Raw genomic sequence first — 17,867 nt, 5'->3', positions numbered from 1 at the left:
GTGGAGACTTCCATTTCTGTTTCCTATAGATACACTGATAGACTATATTTTCTAGTTTCACCTATAATGTTGAGTGACTATGTGGTGGAGGTGTGTGTGTGTGTGTGTGTATAAGTGAAGCACACAACTTCCACGCTTGGTCATGAGGTTCTTCAGTTTCTCTTTCCCCATGATCCACTGAATGGAGGCATCTCCAAGGACCTACATCATGGTGAAACCATGGAGATGGATGGAGTGTGAGTCCCCTGAATGGCTACCAAAAAAAAAAAAAAAAAAAGCCTCCCAACTAGAAATACTATCATTGTACTCTGAAGCAAATGAGAAATACATTCTCATTGTGGTCAGTCTCTGAGAATTTTGCATTTGTCTTTTACAGCCACTAGCAATATCTTGCCTATTACAAAGAGTGAGCCAGACAAACAAGGCTGAATGAAGAAAGGAACAGTGTTCTAAGCAGGAGTGACCCAGAGGTTAGGACCATGTTCAAGGAACTGACAGAGAGTTCAGTATATTTGGAACATAAAGAAGGAACAGAGAGGTAAGTTGTGATCTTGGAAAGGTAGACAGAGCTATAACATTAAAGCCTTGAAGCTATGTGGGGACTTTATATTTTATTCAAAAAGTATCAGACAACCATTAAAGGGGTTCACTAAGTGCAATGCCAGGATCAAACACATGCTTTAGAAAGCTCACTTTCACTGCAGAATGGAGGATGGATTACTGAAATCTAAGACTGCATTCAGGGAAACAGATTTGGAGACTGTTGCAGTACCCCTGGAAGAGAATGATGATAGCTTGGCCTCAGGTGATGGCAATGGAGATGGAGAAAAGTCAACAAATGTGAGAGTTCTTTAAAAGTTAGAGACTCCAGGACTTTGTGACACAGACAATAGTTACACTACAGAGACAAAAGCCATGGCAGGATTCCCTCTCTCGCCATCACGTCTGCCATGACAATTACCAGAGACAGTATCAACAATATGAACTAGCCTTGGACATAACGTGGATTCTATATCCATGAAAATTATCTTAGTTGCAAATAACAGAAGCTAATTTTAGCTAGTTTAAACAGATAATTATTTATTAAAGGATATTAGGTCATTCATAAAATCTCCTAGCACGTCAGAGGAGCAGAAAAAAAGGTTCTGCAAAGAGAATTTTTAGCAAATCATACCATAATGCTACTTCATTGGTAACTTCATTTCTGCCATTGCTGGTCTAAGGCCCACAGCTGTACCTCCAACATGGCCAAGGCTGGGTATGGCATGTTTGCTCAAATGCTCCTGCTTCAAAAATCAGATGTAACTGCCACCATCTTTGCCTTGGTGGTTTTTCCCAATGTAACTTTTTTTTTGTGCACTAGTTTCCAGTTCAATGTTTGATCACAGTACTCTGCTTGCAAGCACCAAAGCTACATGCCTCTACCCTATCCACAAGGGCAGTTAAGAAAACGAATATTTTTGTCTTACATAATAGCAGCAAATTATTTATAAATAAAATAGTAAATTCAATTCCTCAAACACAGAATAATCTTCCTAGATGCTAGGTGACAAAAGGAGTAACAAATATTTGGCCGGGCGTGGTGGCTCACGCTTGTAATCCCAGCACTTTGGGAGGCTGAGGTGGGTGGATCACGAGGTCAGGAGATCGAGACCATCTGGGCTAACACGGTGAAACCCCATCTCTACTAAAAATACAAAAAATTAGCTGGCATGGTGGCGGACACCTGTAGTCCCAGTTACTCAGGAGGCTGAGGCAGGAGAATGGCATGAACCCAGAGGTGGAGCTTGCAATGAGCCGAGATCACACCACTGTACTCCAGCCTGCGCGACAGAACGAGACTCTATCTCAAAAAAAAATAAGAAGAAGAAAAACAACAAATATTCACTGGGTGACCTTCGAGGAATAAGTAAGCCTGCAGTCTTAATTAGTCTACATAAAAGTGAAGAATTGACGGGGCAGAAACCCAGAGTGGTCAAAGGGAAGATGAACTTATTTCAAAACAAATCAGGAAACTAGGAAAGGATAACCAGTATCAAAAGACAAATCCATTCATAATCTTTGAAAGACAGGTTCTACCTTTATTTAACAAATACATTTCTCAATTATTTTTAAAACAAAATAAAACAGGAATTGACTATTAAAAACAATCCCACACAGAATCTTTTCATAAAGCAAACAATTTTCCCTTAATGAGTTTCTTCACCTCTGATTTACTTATATTAGGTTGCTCAAAGTAGGACACAAGTATTCAATAAACAAAGTCAACAGAAAGGGATAGTGGTTATCAATGATGCAAGGAATATCAGGTGAAGGATAATGTGTCTGTGGCTGAAACCTACGACCTGGTTATATAAGAATAGGTCATATGAGGCCCCTCTGGTAAAGTGCAAAGGTTTCAGAGGGTCCTAGAAGATCTAATTGTTGAAAAAGGGAACAATCCTATCTAAACTGAGCAGTCATGAATTAACTTCCAATTTACTAAACTACTCAACATCACAGTCATGTCAACACTTCTGAGCACGTTCTAACATACAAAATACTGGGACAAAAAGCTACTACTGAGAAGACAACCCATTCACTTCCCTTAAGGAACTCACATTCTAGTTAGAGAATCTGGTCTGTAGATAACAATTATTCATGACAGAAGGAACCAATCACACTGATAAGGATCAAATAAATGTTCTGGGTTCAGAAGGGGAAAACAATTAGTTCTGGGGCAAACTGATTTGGCTAGAAAGGGCAGGTGACATTTGAGCTAGGTTAAAAAGAGCACAGTAGGAAAAAAAAAAAAAAAAAAAAAAGCCACTGCAGTGCAAAAGTACAAAGTTGCAGAAGTGCAGGGCTAGGGTGAGGATGGTTGAAATAGCTGTACCTATAGCACTGGGTACCATGGCAGGGAGAGATTGGATTATGGGTCTGGAATGTAGGCTTGGACAAGATGGTTGAGGACCTAGGGTAGGGTAACATCCAAATCAGGACACACATGAGTGGAAGGGAGAGCAATGATGCTAGGACCATGGGTTATGAAGCAGGACTGTCCTGGGCATACTAAGATGCATGGCCACCCTAGCCTTTGAGATCATATCATGATTGTTTTTCTCTAAGTCAGGGGGAATCATCAAATATCTTTGAACCCAGCAGTAATAATGATCATGGCTGTGGATTAGACTGGTCACTGCACAGCAGTATACAGCAGAGGCTAAAGAGAGGCTAGAGAAGAAGGTCATTGTCATAGTTTAAGCAAAAAACGAGACCTCACTGGTAGAGAAGCAATGGGTTTAGAGGAGGAAAGCGATAGGAGGTATTGTGCAGAAGCGCATTTGTAATACAACAGCTGAGTTTACTCACATATGTGATCAAGTACAGGTCAGGACCCAAGCATTTCAGAGTAGGGGCTATAGAAGAATCCACCTCCACAGTCTAAACCCTCTAATAATGGAGTTTTAGTCTGCTCACTGGTGACTATCTTTACCCACTTGCATTTAAACCACAGGCCAAAGGGTCAGATTTAATAACAGAAAACTCCCTACATTATACAAATTGGGAGTTAGCTGGCCAGATTTCCTGAGGAAAATTATCTTTCTCACCTTCCCATCACCACCACCTGAAATGCCTCCATTTACAATTCATTCCTTTGGATCGCAGACTGCTTTTGCCCTCATCCATTCTCAGCTACAATTCAAATGCCAGTAGAAGGGAAGATTCCTTAAATTCTTATCAATCGCCACTCAATTATACCTTTCATAAGTATCTCTCTTATCATACTTAGTGTATTCCCTGCATTATCCATACAGGTAAGACTTTATTCATTTTTGCTCTCCTGTTCTGGTTTCCAATCTTCTCAAGGGCAGAGACAATGTCTTATCTTTGGCATCTCAGCAACTAATCCTGTGCCTGTATACTGAATAACAAACATTCAATGCCAGATTTTCCATTCAAGAACTGTGGGACCTTAAGCAGTTATTTATCCTCCTGAGTTTCCCTATCTCTAGCCTATCTATAAGATGAAAGCAATCAAATCTACTTCCCAAGTTGTTGAGAGGCTTGTATTGGAACGTATCTGGCAAACTGTAAATCACTGTACAAACATAGATCAATATTTGCAAGCAGCTAGCACAATTCCTGGCAAGCAAGTATGTTGATTAGATGAAGGAACAACTGAATGGCTCTTTTAAAAATAGCCCCCCACCCTCCAGAAAAGGGCCTGAGTTCAGCAGGGAGTCAGAGAGGGGTGGGAGCTAAGCTGAGGATAATGATGTTGGCATCACAGAATGGCAGATTTATCTTCCTTTGATGTTGAGGCAAGGAGGAAACTTCCCCCTGCCCTGGCTCCAGAGCGTTTCTCAAGCAGGGACATGTGGACTTTGGGGCTGTTAGATCCCAGCTTCTCAGATAATCTCTGAATCCCTGGGCTGCCTCGTTTGCAAGTATTCTGTCAAGATTTACTATTCATGTATCAGCTGCGTGGCCCAATTGCGATCTGTTATTTTCATTTGCTGGGTTTAGTTGTTTATCCAGGTTTCTTCATCTGCTTCTCTTTGAATTTGTTATCTAAATATATATCTGCTGAGCCTGAATTATTTTTACTTCTTTTCCTTCTAGTTCCCCGGCCAATTTTGAAAGCTGCCTCTCTAAACAGTCAATTTATAAGTGGGTTATTTAGAACATCTTTAAGCAAATTTCAGTCTCATTATTTTTATAAACCCCCTCATTCCTTTTCGCTCTCCTCCCCAAGAAACACCAACTCCATAAAAATCACGCACTGTGTAAGGGACGTGGAGACATAATGAAGCAAATCATGGAAAATGTGGTTGGTAGAATTATTTGTAGAAGCAGATGGTAGGTCTGAATAAAAGAAATGCTAGAACCAAGGATGTCTCCTGAGACAGGCAGTGCCCCCTTCTAAAAAAGAAAAAATACAGTAAAACAGGGACCTAAGAGCAGCCTCCTTTGGAGGAACCTTTGAAATTTGGGGACCATGAGGTCATGGAAGGCAACATGTCAACAGTAGAGAAGATTCTTTAATCGTCACACCACTTATAATGGAGCCCCTTTGGAGGACCAACAGCTCTATTTCTCAGTGCTGCCATCTTCTTTAAGAGTGTCTAGAAATCCAGAGTGGGCTGCAAGGGCAGCCAAGTTCTACCTCATTTTAGCAGGCAGCCCATTTGTTACCACTTTTCCAGATCAATTATAGTTAAGAATTTAATAAATTAGAAGGAAACTTGCCTACCTTGATTTGGGACATTTCCCCTCTTCCTGTTAGCAAAACACCTGTAATGCACCTACACTATGTGAGCCTAAATACTGGATAAGGGTCTCTGGTGATCTATTCAAGCTTGAGAACTAGTGTCCTTAGGTATATAAAATAGTCTTTACGTCTGATTGTTCATAAATCCACCTCCATTGCTACAGCACTAGTGAAACCAGACCACAGTAAAATATAGTTTCCAGAAGAAAGCAAATTTGATCTAAAAATAGGGGATCAGGAAGAACAAACCAATGAGAGAAGAAGGAAAATCTGTTTCTGAAAAAGCCACCCACACAGTGAGTAGTTATTAAGCCATAGATGTAAGTTTTGGGCTGACAGTTAGTGGATTATACAGATGTGCATGAGGATACAGGCATCTCTCTGCAATGGTGAGGATAATCCAGCCTCTCAACTTCAGCTGGAGTTTGAGTATGGCTTGAGTGGGTGAAAACTACCTAAACCATGCACATGTATTTACCAACAAAACAAATTTGCTTCTAGAGTAAGAGGGCAGAATTTGAAATCCTGACTTATTTAAGAAGAAAAAGAAGAAGATGGAGAAGGAGGACAAAAAGGAAATAAAAAAGAAAAACAAGAAACAAAGAGATGGAGGGAAGGAGGCAGGAAGGAAGAAGGGAAGGAAGAAGAGGTGAGGGAAGGGGAGGGAAAAGTAAAGTAAAGGAAGGAAGGAAGCAAGGGAGGGGAGGGAGAGGAGGGACGGGAGGGGAAGGGAGAGGAGGGAAGGGAGGGGAAGGGAGAGGAGGGAAGGGAGGGGAAGGGAGAGGAGGGAAGGGAGGGGAAGGGAGAGGAGGGAGGCGAGGGAGGGAAGGGGAAGGGAGAGGAGGGAGGGGAGGGGAAGGGAGGGGATGGGGAGACGTTCCAAGCATTAAACACCAGTTTTTTAATCTTTAGAAAGGGAAAATAAGACCTTTCCTGAAAAACATTGTGAAGACTAAGAGTGAGATAGTGTTTGTAAAGCATCTAGCACATAGAGCAAGGGCAATGGAGGGTAATGGTGACAATGATGACCAATGCCAGCGAAGGCACTGAAGCAAAGGAAAAGGAAAGAGAGAAGGTTGAGAAGGAAGGGGAAGAGAAGTAAATCAACCAAGTCAAACTTCTTAGAAAGAAAGGAAGTTTATCTCTATAAAAGTAATTCAAAGCCATCTAAAGAGGAAAAAAAAGCAAAAGAAGACAGAACTCAGTGTAAATGGAGAAAGGCTCCTTTTAAATTCAATTTACTTCTAGCTAACAGCAAAAGATTTTAAATGCACAAAACAGATAGATGAATACGTTGCCCATTGACAGGTGCAAGTCCTAGCTCTTGAGAATGCCCCCAAATGTAGAATTCCTTAAAAAAAAAAAAGTTTGCTGCATTTTATTGATTGTCAAATGTCTTGGGCCCAATTCAATTCCAAAAACATTGAATAATGTCACACTAAGTGCCAGAAATTAGATGCTAGGAATCCAAAAATAAATACAGAAAAAATGAGTTTGTGACTTGAAAGGGAAATAACAGATTAATATACCACTAAATATAATGCAAGTGGAGATGCCACAAAATCAATATAAAATACAATGGAAGTACAGACGAAATAATAAACTGCCTGGTACATGAGGGACTCTTCACTGAAAAAGCAACATTTTCTTTGGGCCTGGAACACTGATTAGGGGTAGGCAAGGCAAAGAAGAGAGGGATATCCATTCAGCAGAGGCAATAGAATAACAAGGCAAGTGTCTGTGTGCTGCCTTTTTGGGGGCTCAGGATCTCCATAACCACACAATCCAATGCTTTGGGCTTTCCTGCTCTCTAATGCTTGGCCAACGATTCTTGAAAAACGTAACCTTCTGTACACCCAGGGTTCTATGGTCTCACCCTTGGATAGAAATTAACTGGTTCAAATATTTCATACTGAAATGTCCATGGACATTCATGATATTTTGGCAGTTGCCTTCTGGAAAGATAATACATTGCACTGAAAGAATGACTCCAATAGTGGAAATTTCCAGCATGTTAGTAACTCAAAGTCAGGGCAGGAGTGGAGGAGATGGACTATTGAGGGGAGAGAACCACCTTAGCACTGAGCAGATAGATACACTTCCCATTACTTTCGTGAGTCATAGCTATGTGTAAGCAGCAGCTATACAAAGAAGAAAATTTTATCACTGATTCTAGACACCCAAAAAGGGATATAAAGGGTAAAAACTTTTTTTGTTCTGTTTAAATGTATGTTCACAAGTCCCATATGGGGCTGGGAAGATTGGGTGCGTTTGATGTGTTGCATGAAGCTCAGTATTCAGATTTACAAATGTGTTTTACATTTTCCACATCTGTGATGGCTAAGGTGTTACAAGCAGCATGCCTAGTTTTGAGTGGGGATACTTAGTGAAACCATGGTTGTAAATGTAGTGTTCAGAAAAAGTCTGACACTGTTGTAAGTAAAGAGTCATTGTGAGGGTAAGGACAACGATGCAAAGTAGAATGGCAAAACCTCGAGGCACAGTTAGAGCTCATCTCTCCATTCAGAATTTAAAATGCACCAGGTGGAAACTAGGCTGAATGGCCACCTGTCCTTAGAGAAATCTCTTCTCATATTGATTGTGAAAACACAAAGGGATGGAGGAAATATTTTAAGTATAAAAGAAAAATAAGCCTGTTCAAACCACTTCAAACATATTATGACTGGCATGTGAAATACAATTTAAATAATCAGCAAATATGTATTGAATACCTATGACGTGCAAGACAAGAGGTGTAAAAAGTGCATCCTCCTTAGTTCGCTTCCTTAGAGAATTTCAAGCTAACTGAAGAGCCCAGAAAATATAGGAATAGAAAAATTAACAAAGGTAGCCTTCTCAGTATAGCAGAAAGAGTATTAGAGTAGAAAATAAAAGAACCTGGACTCAAATTATGAGTTTGATACTTATTTGCTGTGTGACCTGTTGGACAATTCATTAAGCTCATTTACTCATCTATAAAATGAGACGGTTCAAATATATTCAGCATGGAAAATAGATTTCAGGTTAGGTGCTGCTGACTCTAACCAATCAGCGATTTCCAGGAGCAATGTGCTGACATGGATTCTAAAACTATACCTGGGCTAAATGGAAAAAGTGCCCTTTTTGATTAGCAATGACTACCATGAATTTAAAAAGGAAAAATATTAGAAGGTTTATTAGTTCATTCTCACATTGCTATGAAGAAATACCTGAGACTGGGTAATTTATAAAGAAGAGGTTTAATTGACTTACAGTTCCACATGGCTGGGGAGGCCTCAGGACATTTACAATCACGGTGGTAGGCACCTCTTCACAAGGCGGCAGGAGAGAGAATGAGTGCCAGTTGGGAAAATGCCAGACACTTACAAAACCTTCAGATCTCATAAGACTCACTTGTTATCATGAGAACAGCACTGGGGAAAACTGCTTCCATGATTCACTTACCTCCCACAGGGCCCCTCCCACAACACACGGGGATTATGAGGATTACAGTTCAAGATGAGATTGCGTGGGGACACAGCCAAACCATAGCAGAAGAAAAGAGTCATATATGTGTCATCTGCTTGATAATCATAAAGATACCTTCCAGCTTTAACTGGAAGGGGCTGGTTCATTTTAAATCTACTCACACACATTTACTGAATGCCTTCTATATGGCTGACACTGTGTTCTTCATTGAGATGCCATGAAGCCAATGGCATAGACCTTGCAATCAAAGAGCAATTAGAACTACAGATCCATGTTCATCTAGAATGCAATGTGATTCAGCACTATTATATAGGTATATACAAAGGGCTATATAAACATAAAGGAAAAAGTAGTGCAACCTAGGGTAGCGATATTCAGGACTGACCCTGAAGGATGACAAGGAGTTTCTAAGCAGAATGCGTAGAAAGGGTTGAGTACATGTGCAAAGTGCTTCTCATATTTAGGAAACAACAGGAACGGTTGTTTTGGTGAGAAGTAGTAAGAAATAAAACAAGTAAGTTAAATTGGGCCAGTTTGGCATATGCTCTGTAGGCCAGAAGAAAACAAAATTAAACTTGTAATTTGTACTTATCTTGTAGGCAAGATGGATTAATCAAAGATTTTAAAAGTAAGAGTTCAATACTTGGGCTTTAAATACAAGTATTAAATGCCTCTAGTGCCAGAATCAAAGCCAGACTGGAAGGACAGTGGAGGTTGAAATTCAACATCTGGGGCAGGGGTCCCAGTTAGGAGAATTCTGTAAAACCCCACATGAGATAAAGGGTCCAGGATTAAAGGCAGGGACATGACAAAGCTCTATGGAAAACATAAAGGCAACACAATGTTTAGTAACACAATGAATGCAAGAGAATTTCATGACCATGAGAGACCACAAAAAAACTTCTCATAAAGAAGATGGGACTGATTTGAAGTGGGAAGGGCCCGAGTGAATGGTCCCCTCAAAGTCACACAGATGATGAGCAGTGAGATGGGGTCAGAATTCAAGCCACATGGCCCTTAATCCTACCTAATTTCTATTAAACCTCATGCTTCTCTGTATTATAATACCAAGTAGAGCCATGTTTTCCAAAACCTGGACTACAGAATACTAGATCTACCCAATATTACTAGGTTTAAGGGAATACAGGTCTTTATAGTCAAATAAGTTTAAGGACATTTAAAAAAATGTTAAATAGGAATCCTTTCTGGAGGACCCTCCAGATCTTCTAATGCATGAATGTGTGTGTGACTTTCTAAGAGGGGGATACAACATGGACTGTTCCCCAAACTCAACTACAGGATGCTGTTTTCAGAGATCTTCTCATGGGGCAAATATCCCACAGGACTGAGTTTGGTAGCACAGAACCAATGATCTGAAAGCACTTGTAGAATTTATTTAGAGAACATCTTCAAATTTAAGTATACGTCTTATATTTATATTCTTATCATCAGTTTCCTGCAAAGAAATCATTCCTTTTCAGAGTTTTAGAAGCAAAGAGATTGGATTTCCAAGGGTAATAAACCACGTGCAGAGAGAAAACTCAAGTAGAACAGCCCACAGAAATCAGTGAACAGAAGGAATGAGTTGCTAGGGAGGTGACTGAGACAAAGCACACAACCAGTGTGGTTGATAACACCTACAGAAGAGCTATTTCGAGAGAGAGATAGAGGCCGGAGGAAAGTGGTAAGAGGAACAGGAAGCCAAGTGTGGGATGAACCAAAAACAATAAGGAGGACTCTTCCTGTTCCTGAAAATTCCCATATAGGCGTTCAAGAATCAGATTTGCCTTTTTTTTTTTTTTTTTTTTGTCATCAGTTATTTCTCAGTACTTAGACTCATTTTCATTAACAATTTTCCAAACGCAAACATCTTTGGACTGTCCATCCAAATGGTCAGTTTGGAAGAAGAGCTTGGAACAGTTGTCTTCACATTCAACTTCTTAGCAGCACTGTGCCCAAAGCCAGAGGCAGCCCACAGAAAGCTCTGAGAGGATTAGAAACAGGCATTCCCTCAGGCAGGCACAAGGATTGCTGAGGAACAGTGCCTTTGTAAAAATTAGCAAAAGGAAATTCTCTCTCCAAGCAAATAAAACTCTGTGAAAGAGCACATGGCTTGCAGACAGAGCACAAACGTGTTTCAGTTGCCACTCACCTTCATGACCCAGTACTCCTGTGCAGGACACAGACTGACTAGTCATACAGAACAGCCCTGTCTGTCTCCACCCTCCCATTTGCTTTCCATAGAAAATCCTCTCAAAAGGGACAGTATTTTTCTTCTAGTTGAGGAGTCCCTAATCAGAAGATTCTGCAAAACTGTAATCAGCAAAATGTACTAAACTAAGATACAGACCATTTCTCTCCTTCTCAGCTTTGCTATTGACTAAGCACGTGGAATTTGGACAAACTATTTCATCTCATAGGATTTTGTAGGTTGCAAAAATGGCCAGAATTCCTTGCAGTGTCTCCCATACAAGTTATCAAATCTCTCTTCGTTTCTTAAATATGGACTGGCCTTGTGACTTGTTTTGGCCAATAGAATGCTTTGCAAGCAATGTGATGCCAGACTCAAAAATCTTTGTACACTTCCACTCAATCTTTTGGAATCCTGCATAGCCACCATGTGAACAAGCCCACACTAGCCAGCTGGGGGATGAGAGAGCATGTGGAGCAGAGGTAAATTATCTTAGTTGATGTCTTCCTAACCCAGCCAGCCCCCAGCTGACCCCACATACACACATGCACACACACACGTGAACACAGCCCAGTCTAACAGAGCTAAAAAGCTAGAGTCAACCTAGGTTACCAACCAGCAGAATTTTGAGCTAAATAAATAAATGCTGTTATGCTACCAAGTTTGGGGTTTTGTTAAATAGCAATAGAAAATGGATACATGGCTAGCCAGTTTTCCCAGCACCATGTATCAATTTTCTATTGCTATTTAACAAAACCCTAAACTTGAATAAAGAAAATGTGGCACATATATACCATGGAATACTAAGAAGCCATAAAAAGAATGAGTTCATGTCCTTTGCAGGGACATGGATGAAGCTGGAAGCCATCATTCTCAGCAAACTAACACAGAAACAGAAAACCAAATACTTCATGTTCTCACTCATAAGTGGGAGTTAAACAATGAGAACACATTGGACACAGGGAGGGGAACATCACACACCGGGGCCTGTCAAGGGGTGGGGAGCAAGGAGAGGGAGAACATTAGGACAAATACCTAATGCATGCAGGGCTTAAAACCTAGGTAACGGGTTGATAGGTGCAGCAAACCACCATGACACATGTATACCTATGTAACAAACCTAAACGTTCTGCACATGTATCCCATAACTTAAAGTAAAATAATATTAAATTAAAAATTTACTTTAAAAAAGGAAAATTGATACACAGAGCCATAGCTTTCTCATTTGCAAACTGATAGTTAATCCTTAAGATCCATTTTAGTTAGAAGATTCTATGGTAACAATAGATTTTCCAACCTAGTTACTACTACGCTATCTTCTCCTTTTTTGGTTAAATTTCCAGGAAATGGGGGAACGAAGTTGGTAGTAGCACTCTTCTAGGTTCTCATTTCATTCTCGGCCAGGCACAGAGGTGCATGCCTATAATCTTAGCACTTTGGGAGGCCAAAGAAGGAAAACTGCTTGAGAGCTAGGAGTTCAAGACCAGCCTGGGCAACAAATTGAGACCCTGCCTCTACAAAAAATTTAAAACTTAGCCAGGCATGGTGGTATGTGCCTGTAGTCCTAGCTCCTCGGGAGGCTGAGGTGAGAGCATCACCTGAGCCTAGGAGTTCAAGGCTGCACTGAGCTATGACTGCACAACTGCACACACACAACACATTCTCTACACCATACTCAGAATAAAAAACAAATCTGAACTTAAGTAATGAGAGACTTTATTCAAAGGGATTATTGCAAGAAAGGGGAAATAGACTATTATGATAGGGAGACTACTGCTGGAGACTGTTCCAATGTGGAGAATGCTCTGTCCCTGAGACATGCAGACCTCTCAAGGGCCAGGCAGAAAAGGTATGTTCTTTTATAGGTAGGAGTGAATAAGGTAGAAGGGAAAAAACAGACATGAGTAAGTGGGACACAAGGGTGGCTTTATGGGACAGTTGATCAGATAATATTTTCCGGAGGTCAGTCAGCATTCAGGACATTAAAGACTGGGTGTATGCTAGATCAGGCTGAAGGTGGGTCAAAGCTCAAGGTCCTGGGGGAAGGAGAGAAAGTAACTAAGGTTTAAGTGAGTAAAGTAGCAGATATTTTGTCCATATTGGTCAGTAGGCACAAACAGCTCAGCTAATCATTTCTGAGGCAAAGAATGGGAATTTGGAAGCTGTATGACTGATCTTATTATAATCAAACAAGAGAGGCAACTGTGAGTCTTATCTAAGTCATCAGGAAAGAGAAATTCTCTGCAATAAACCATTTTCTGAGACACAAAAGTGTTGAGGGGGTGGGGTGGGATTTGTTGGCTATCACTGATTTCCAGGAGCACAGGCTCCTGGCTTAGGTAAAAGTCAATATTGTCACATTCTACTCACACAGGCCTGTTTATTTAACCCATTATACATCTACAGATAATCTCACAAACTAGAGAGAATGAGAACCTCCCCCTCAAAGTTTGGAGACTCTCTTTCTCACTTGTTCACATATTGTTAAAGGTTCATTCTTTGGTGTCTCCCTCCTTGTGAATTCTCGCTTCTATAAATCTTTGGTTATGTGAAGCCCTAGATATTAAATGTATAAAGCCTGGTGGGGTGTAGGTAAATAGAGACAGAAAGAGGCATGCAAGATACATACTGCATAAGCCTAATCATTTTTCACTATAATCCCTTTTCATGTTCTCTGGCTCACTAACAGTTTATTCTTAATTCATCAACTTTAGCTACCTGGTTTTCTGTGAAAAAATGCAACTGCGAACATAGTGTTTTCTTTCCGTTTGTAGGCTAGTAAATAATGTTTCTCAGTCCTGGAATAACAACAAGGACATTTAGTTGGAACGGCCTCCAACTGTGTGATGTGGGTCATGTTTGCTCAGCTCAGCAACTCAGAATAGTGTCCAAAGCAGTATGAACTCATTGCCTCTCACATCCACACTTAGCTCTTCTCCAGTACTGCCTGCGCTTGGATGCATGATTGATCTTCTCAATGCATGACTCTGGTTATGTATTTCCTTTCTTCAAAGATTTCAAACACTTTTACCTTGCTTTCCAATGATGTTTAAATTTTTTTTTTTTTTTTTTTTGAGACGGAGTCTCGCTCTGTCGCCCAGGCTGGAGCGCAGTGGCCGGATCTCAGCTTACTGCAAGCTCCGCCTCCCGGGTTTACGCCATTCTCCTGCCTCAGCCTCCTGAGTAGCTGGGACTACAGGGGCCCGCCACCTCGCCCGGCTAGTTTTTGTATTTTTAGTAGAGACGGGGTTTCACCGTGTTAGCCAGGATGGTCTCGATCTCCTGACCTCGTGATCCGCCCGTCTCGGCCTCCCAAAGTGCTGGGATTACAGGCTTGAGCCACCGCGCCCGGCCGATGTTTAAATTTTTTAACTTCAGGATCAGGACTTCTCTAAACTGGTCCCAACCTATCTTTTCAATCTTCTCTCTTATTAACCTCTTATACCTACAACTTGTACCCCTACATCATCCTTCATGATCTCCTTTGATTTTTTAACATGGTATTAGTCATCTCAGGCTGCTGTAACAAAATACCATAAACTGGGTGGCTTATACAACAGACATTTATTTCTCACAGTCCTAGAAGATAAAAAGACCAAGGTCAAGATGTTGGTAGATTCAGTGCATGGTGAGGGCCTACTTTTTGGCTGGCAGATGACTGCCTTCCCACTGTGTCCTCACATAATGAAGAAAAACGGAGCTTGCTCTCTCTTCCTCTTCTAGTAAGAAAACGAATCTCATCATAGAGCACTGTCCTCATGGCCTCCTCTAAACCAAATTACCTTTCAAAAGCCTTACCTCCAAATACTATCATAATGGGAGTTAGGGCTTCAAAATATACATTTTGAAAGACACATTCAGCCTATAACGTAGAGTATTAAGAAAATGAAATAAAACCATATTAATATGAATATATATGATATGATGATTTGTTTTAAAAATTAGTTATCAATTGATTTCAATTACATTGAATTGAAATTAATTACCAAAAAAAAATCAATTACCTTCTTTGTGAATCCATGTCCAAGGTGTAAAATATAGAATAGCTCATCTTTAAACAAGGTTGTACAAGAAAAAGACATATTCTATGGTAGATAAAGCACAAACAGTATCTATCCTCAAGAGTTATCCAAACTGCAATATAAAATGCCAAACCAAATTAAAACAACACAAATAGTGAGCCAGATCAACACTTGTTTAAAGACATGATGCATTTTCTGAATGCGTAACAGAAATGTTTCTGTTAAGGGCATTTTAGGGAAGAGTTACAGAAGGGAAGGTGATAGAGTTTCATAATCACTGTTTAACAAATGCACTTGGAAGTCCCTAACTATAAGTAGAGCCGGCAGCCCCCAAAGGAGCTTAACACAATCTCTGTAAAGGCTGATCTTACTCAGACTGACACATGGGAAAAGAGTATTTGAGTACTAAGGCTTCAGTTCCTCCTCGACACAAGGCAAATGCTCTAAAACAACTGCTGAATTGAAGTCCATTGATAAATGTGTGTAAGACATATGGGAAATACGTCTAAATACATGGCTTGAATTAATTCTAAACCCTGGGAAAGTCCAATGGGAGGGGAGAATGTGGAACTGGAGAAGAGTATGCCTTTATTTGATTACTGACTGTAAACTTTCCTTCAAGCTGCTAATAAGACCTGTACTCTAGAGTGGATGTTTATAATGGTCAAACAGTATTGTAGGGAAGAAGACTGCACTAGAGAACTCCAAATATGTATGCACAACTGCAGTTGGATTGACATGTCTGGAAAATACGGTTGGTCTTGCCTTCTAGAGCACAAAAGCTATTTTATTTTGGCATTCTTTACCACCAGTGAAGCTTGGTAAACTCAGTCCAGCGACTTCAGAAGATCTAGTCTATCTGTCCACGCCTCTGCTTTCTACTAGGCCAAGGCAACTTAAATAAAAGAAACATGGAACATTGGCAATGGTACTACATACTTGGTCAAAATAGAGACTGTGGTGAATTCAGGCCTTGGAGTAGCTTGTATTATTTTAAACTTGAATTAATCTGACTTTATTCTCTACATTAATCAAGCTAACCAATTCTCCAGGTTTATGGTAGGGATACACACACACACACACACACACACACACACGTATATATAGTATGTTTATACAATGATATATATGTAATGTTACATATATATGGTTTGTAGTATAATCAATGTATATAAAACTTCTTATGACCAAATAGGTCTAAATTTAAGTATTTTATTTTGTAAATGAAACAAGATTTTGCAGAACTTTACTGTTGCTAGATTATAAATAAAGTTATAATTTTACCTAGAAGTGCTAGCGTAGACTACTCAACCTTTCAAGATTGATATTACAGTAGGTAACCACGTACAAAGTAGACAACCCATTGAAAGGGCCCCATCCAGAAGTAATCTCATTCTTCGACCATTCCTATGGTACTTTAAGCACACTTAATTATACACACACACACACACACACACACACACTATATCACTAAGATTCTGCATTAAGAAATAAAAACTAATTCTTAAAGAGTTTAATCAGAGTAACTATTTAAAAAGAATTAAGTAGAGATAATAGAATTTCCAGGAAGGCTGAAGAATCACGCCTGGGGATAAGCAACCAAAAATAAAGCCAAGACTCAGGCTACAGAACTATTTTGGGGAGTATATCCATCACTGCTACTGTTGCAAATATCCAGGGATTGTGCTTTGAGCCACAGACGCTGCTGGCACATGTCACAGATGCTAACTTGCTAGTTGCACTGTTTCCTGAATAATTCAACCTTATGAGAACAATCGCCAGAGCAAATTCATCAACCCTGAATCTTTCTGTCCAGAGTGGCTGCACCTGATTAGCAGGGACCAGAGAACATGGTCATGCCCTCAGTGCAAAGTTGGGTAGGTAAGTATCTGGAATATTCATATCCTAGAGAGAGTGAGAGAGAGAGAGGCCTTATCTCCCACAAAGACTCATGAGGTAAAGAATTCCCTGAACAAAGGAAGAGTGTTTGGATTATACCAAGTCAAAAATAATGACAACTATTCATTACATTTGCACTGGTTTTACCATCCCTACTATATTATACGACCTGGTTAGGTCTTACAGAAGGAGGTCTCAAATCATATTTCTTTGTATCATCAAAATGGTACTCAATTAGTTTCATGAACAGAACCATGGTATAAACCATTTTCTAGAAAAGAGAACTTAGAATATGGTTAGCCTATATAATATCCATTTCATTGTGTGCTTCTGTAATACACAATAACATTAGCTATGACTTAAAAATTTCTGTCATAACTATGAAATTTCAAGCACAGAAATATATTGGGTGCCTGAAACTACTAATTCTTTTTAATTTGGTAATATTTGTTCTGACTAGTTTCTCTTATTACCTACAAACACTTCATAGCCAAAATGTGTGCTAAAAAATCAAGAGCTCAATAATTTGTCTGCACTTACTCCACACTATTGTAAGATTGAAATCATATTATGTTCACTAAAGTTTGAACATAATTTCTCAGAAATAAAGCATTTCAACTAGGAAGTCTTTGCCTTTATGTTTATAATTCAGTCAGAAATTTTCTCCAGGAAAATAAAACGTGTTCAGAGAAATTTACAAATTTTGTGAAAGTTTAATAAAAGAAAGTCAATTTCTTCAACTCTAGTATCTGACCAACAAATAAGAAAATCTTGTATAAATGAGGGGTGAGTATCAGTTAGAGCCACTCAGTTATGGGTGCCTTTTTTTCCAAATGAGGAACTGTGCTGGTTTTCAACATTCTAGCATATGCATATGAGCATTCAATTTAAGCAAAATGTATCTCTGGAAATCATCACCAGAACCCAAGTCCTCCCTTGAGGATAGCTTGCACCAAATTGACATTAGGGGAATCTCAGAGATTCCTGAGTCCAATACAGGTATCCTCCAGTAACTGCAGTCTACTCAGTGGAA

The sequence above is a fragment of the Trachypithecus francoisi genome, unplaced genomic scaffold (genome assembly GCF_009764315.1).
Source record: "Trachypithecus francoisi isolate TF-2019V2 unplaced genomic scaffold, Tfra_2.0 Lachesis_group8, whole genome shotgun sequence".
Lineage (NCBI taxonomy): Eukaryota > Metazoa > Chordata > Mammalia > Primates > Cercopithecidae > Trachypithecus > Trachypithecus francoisi.
This window is presented reverse-complemented; position numbering follows the sequence as displayed.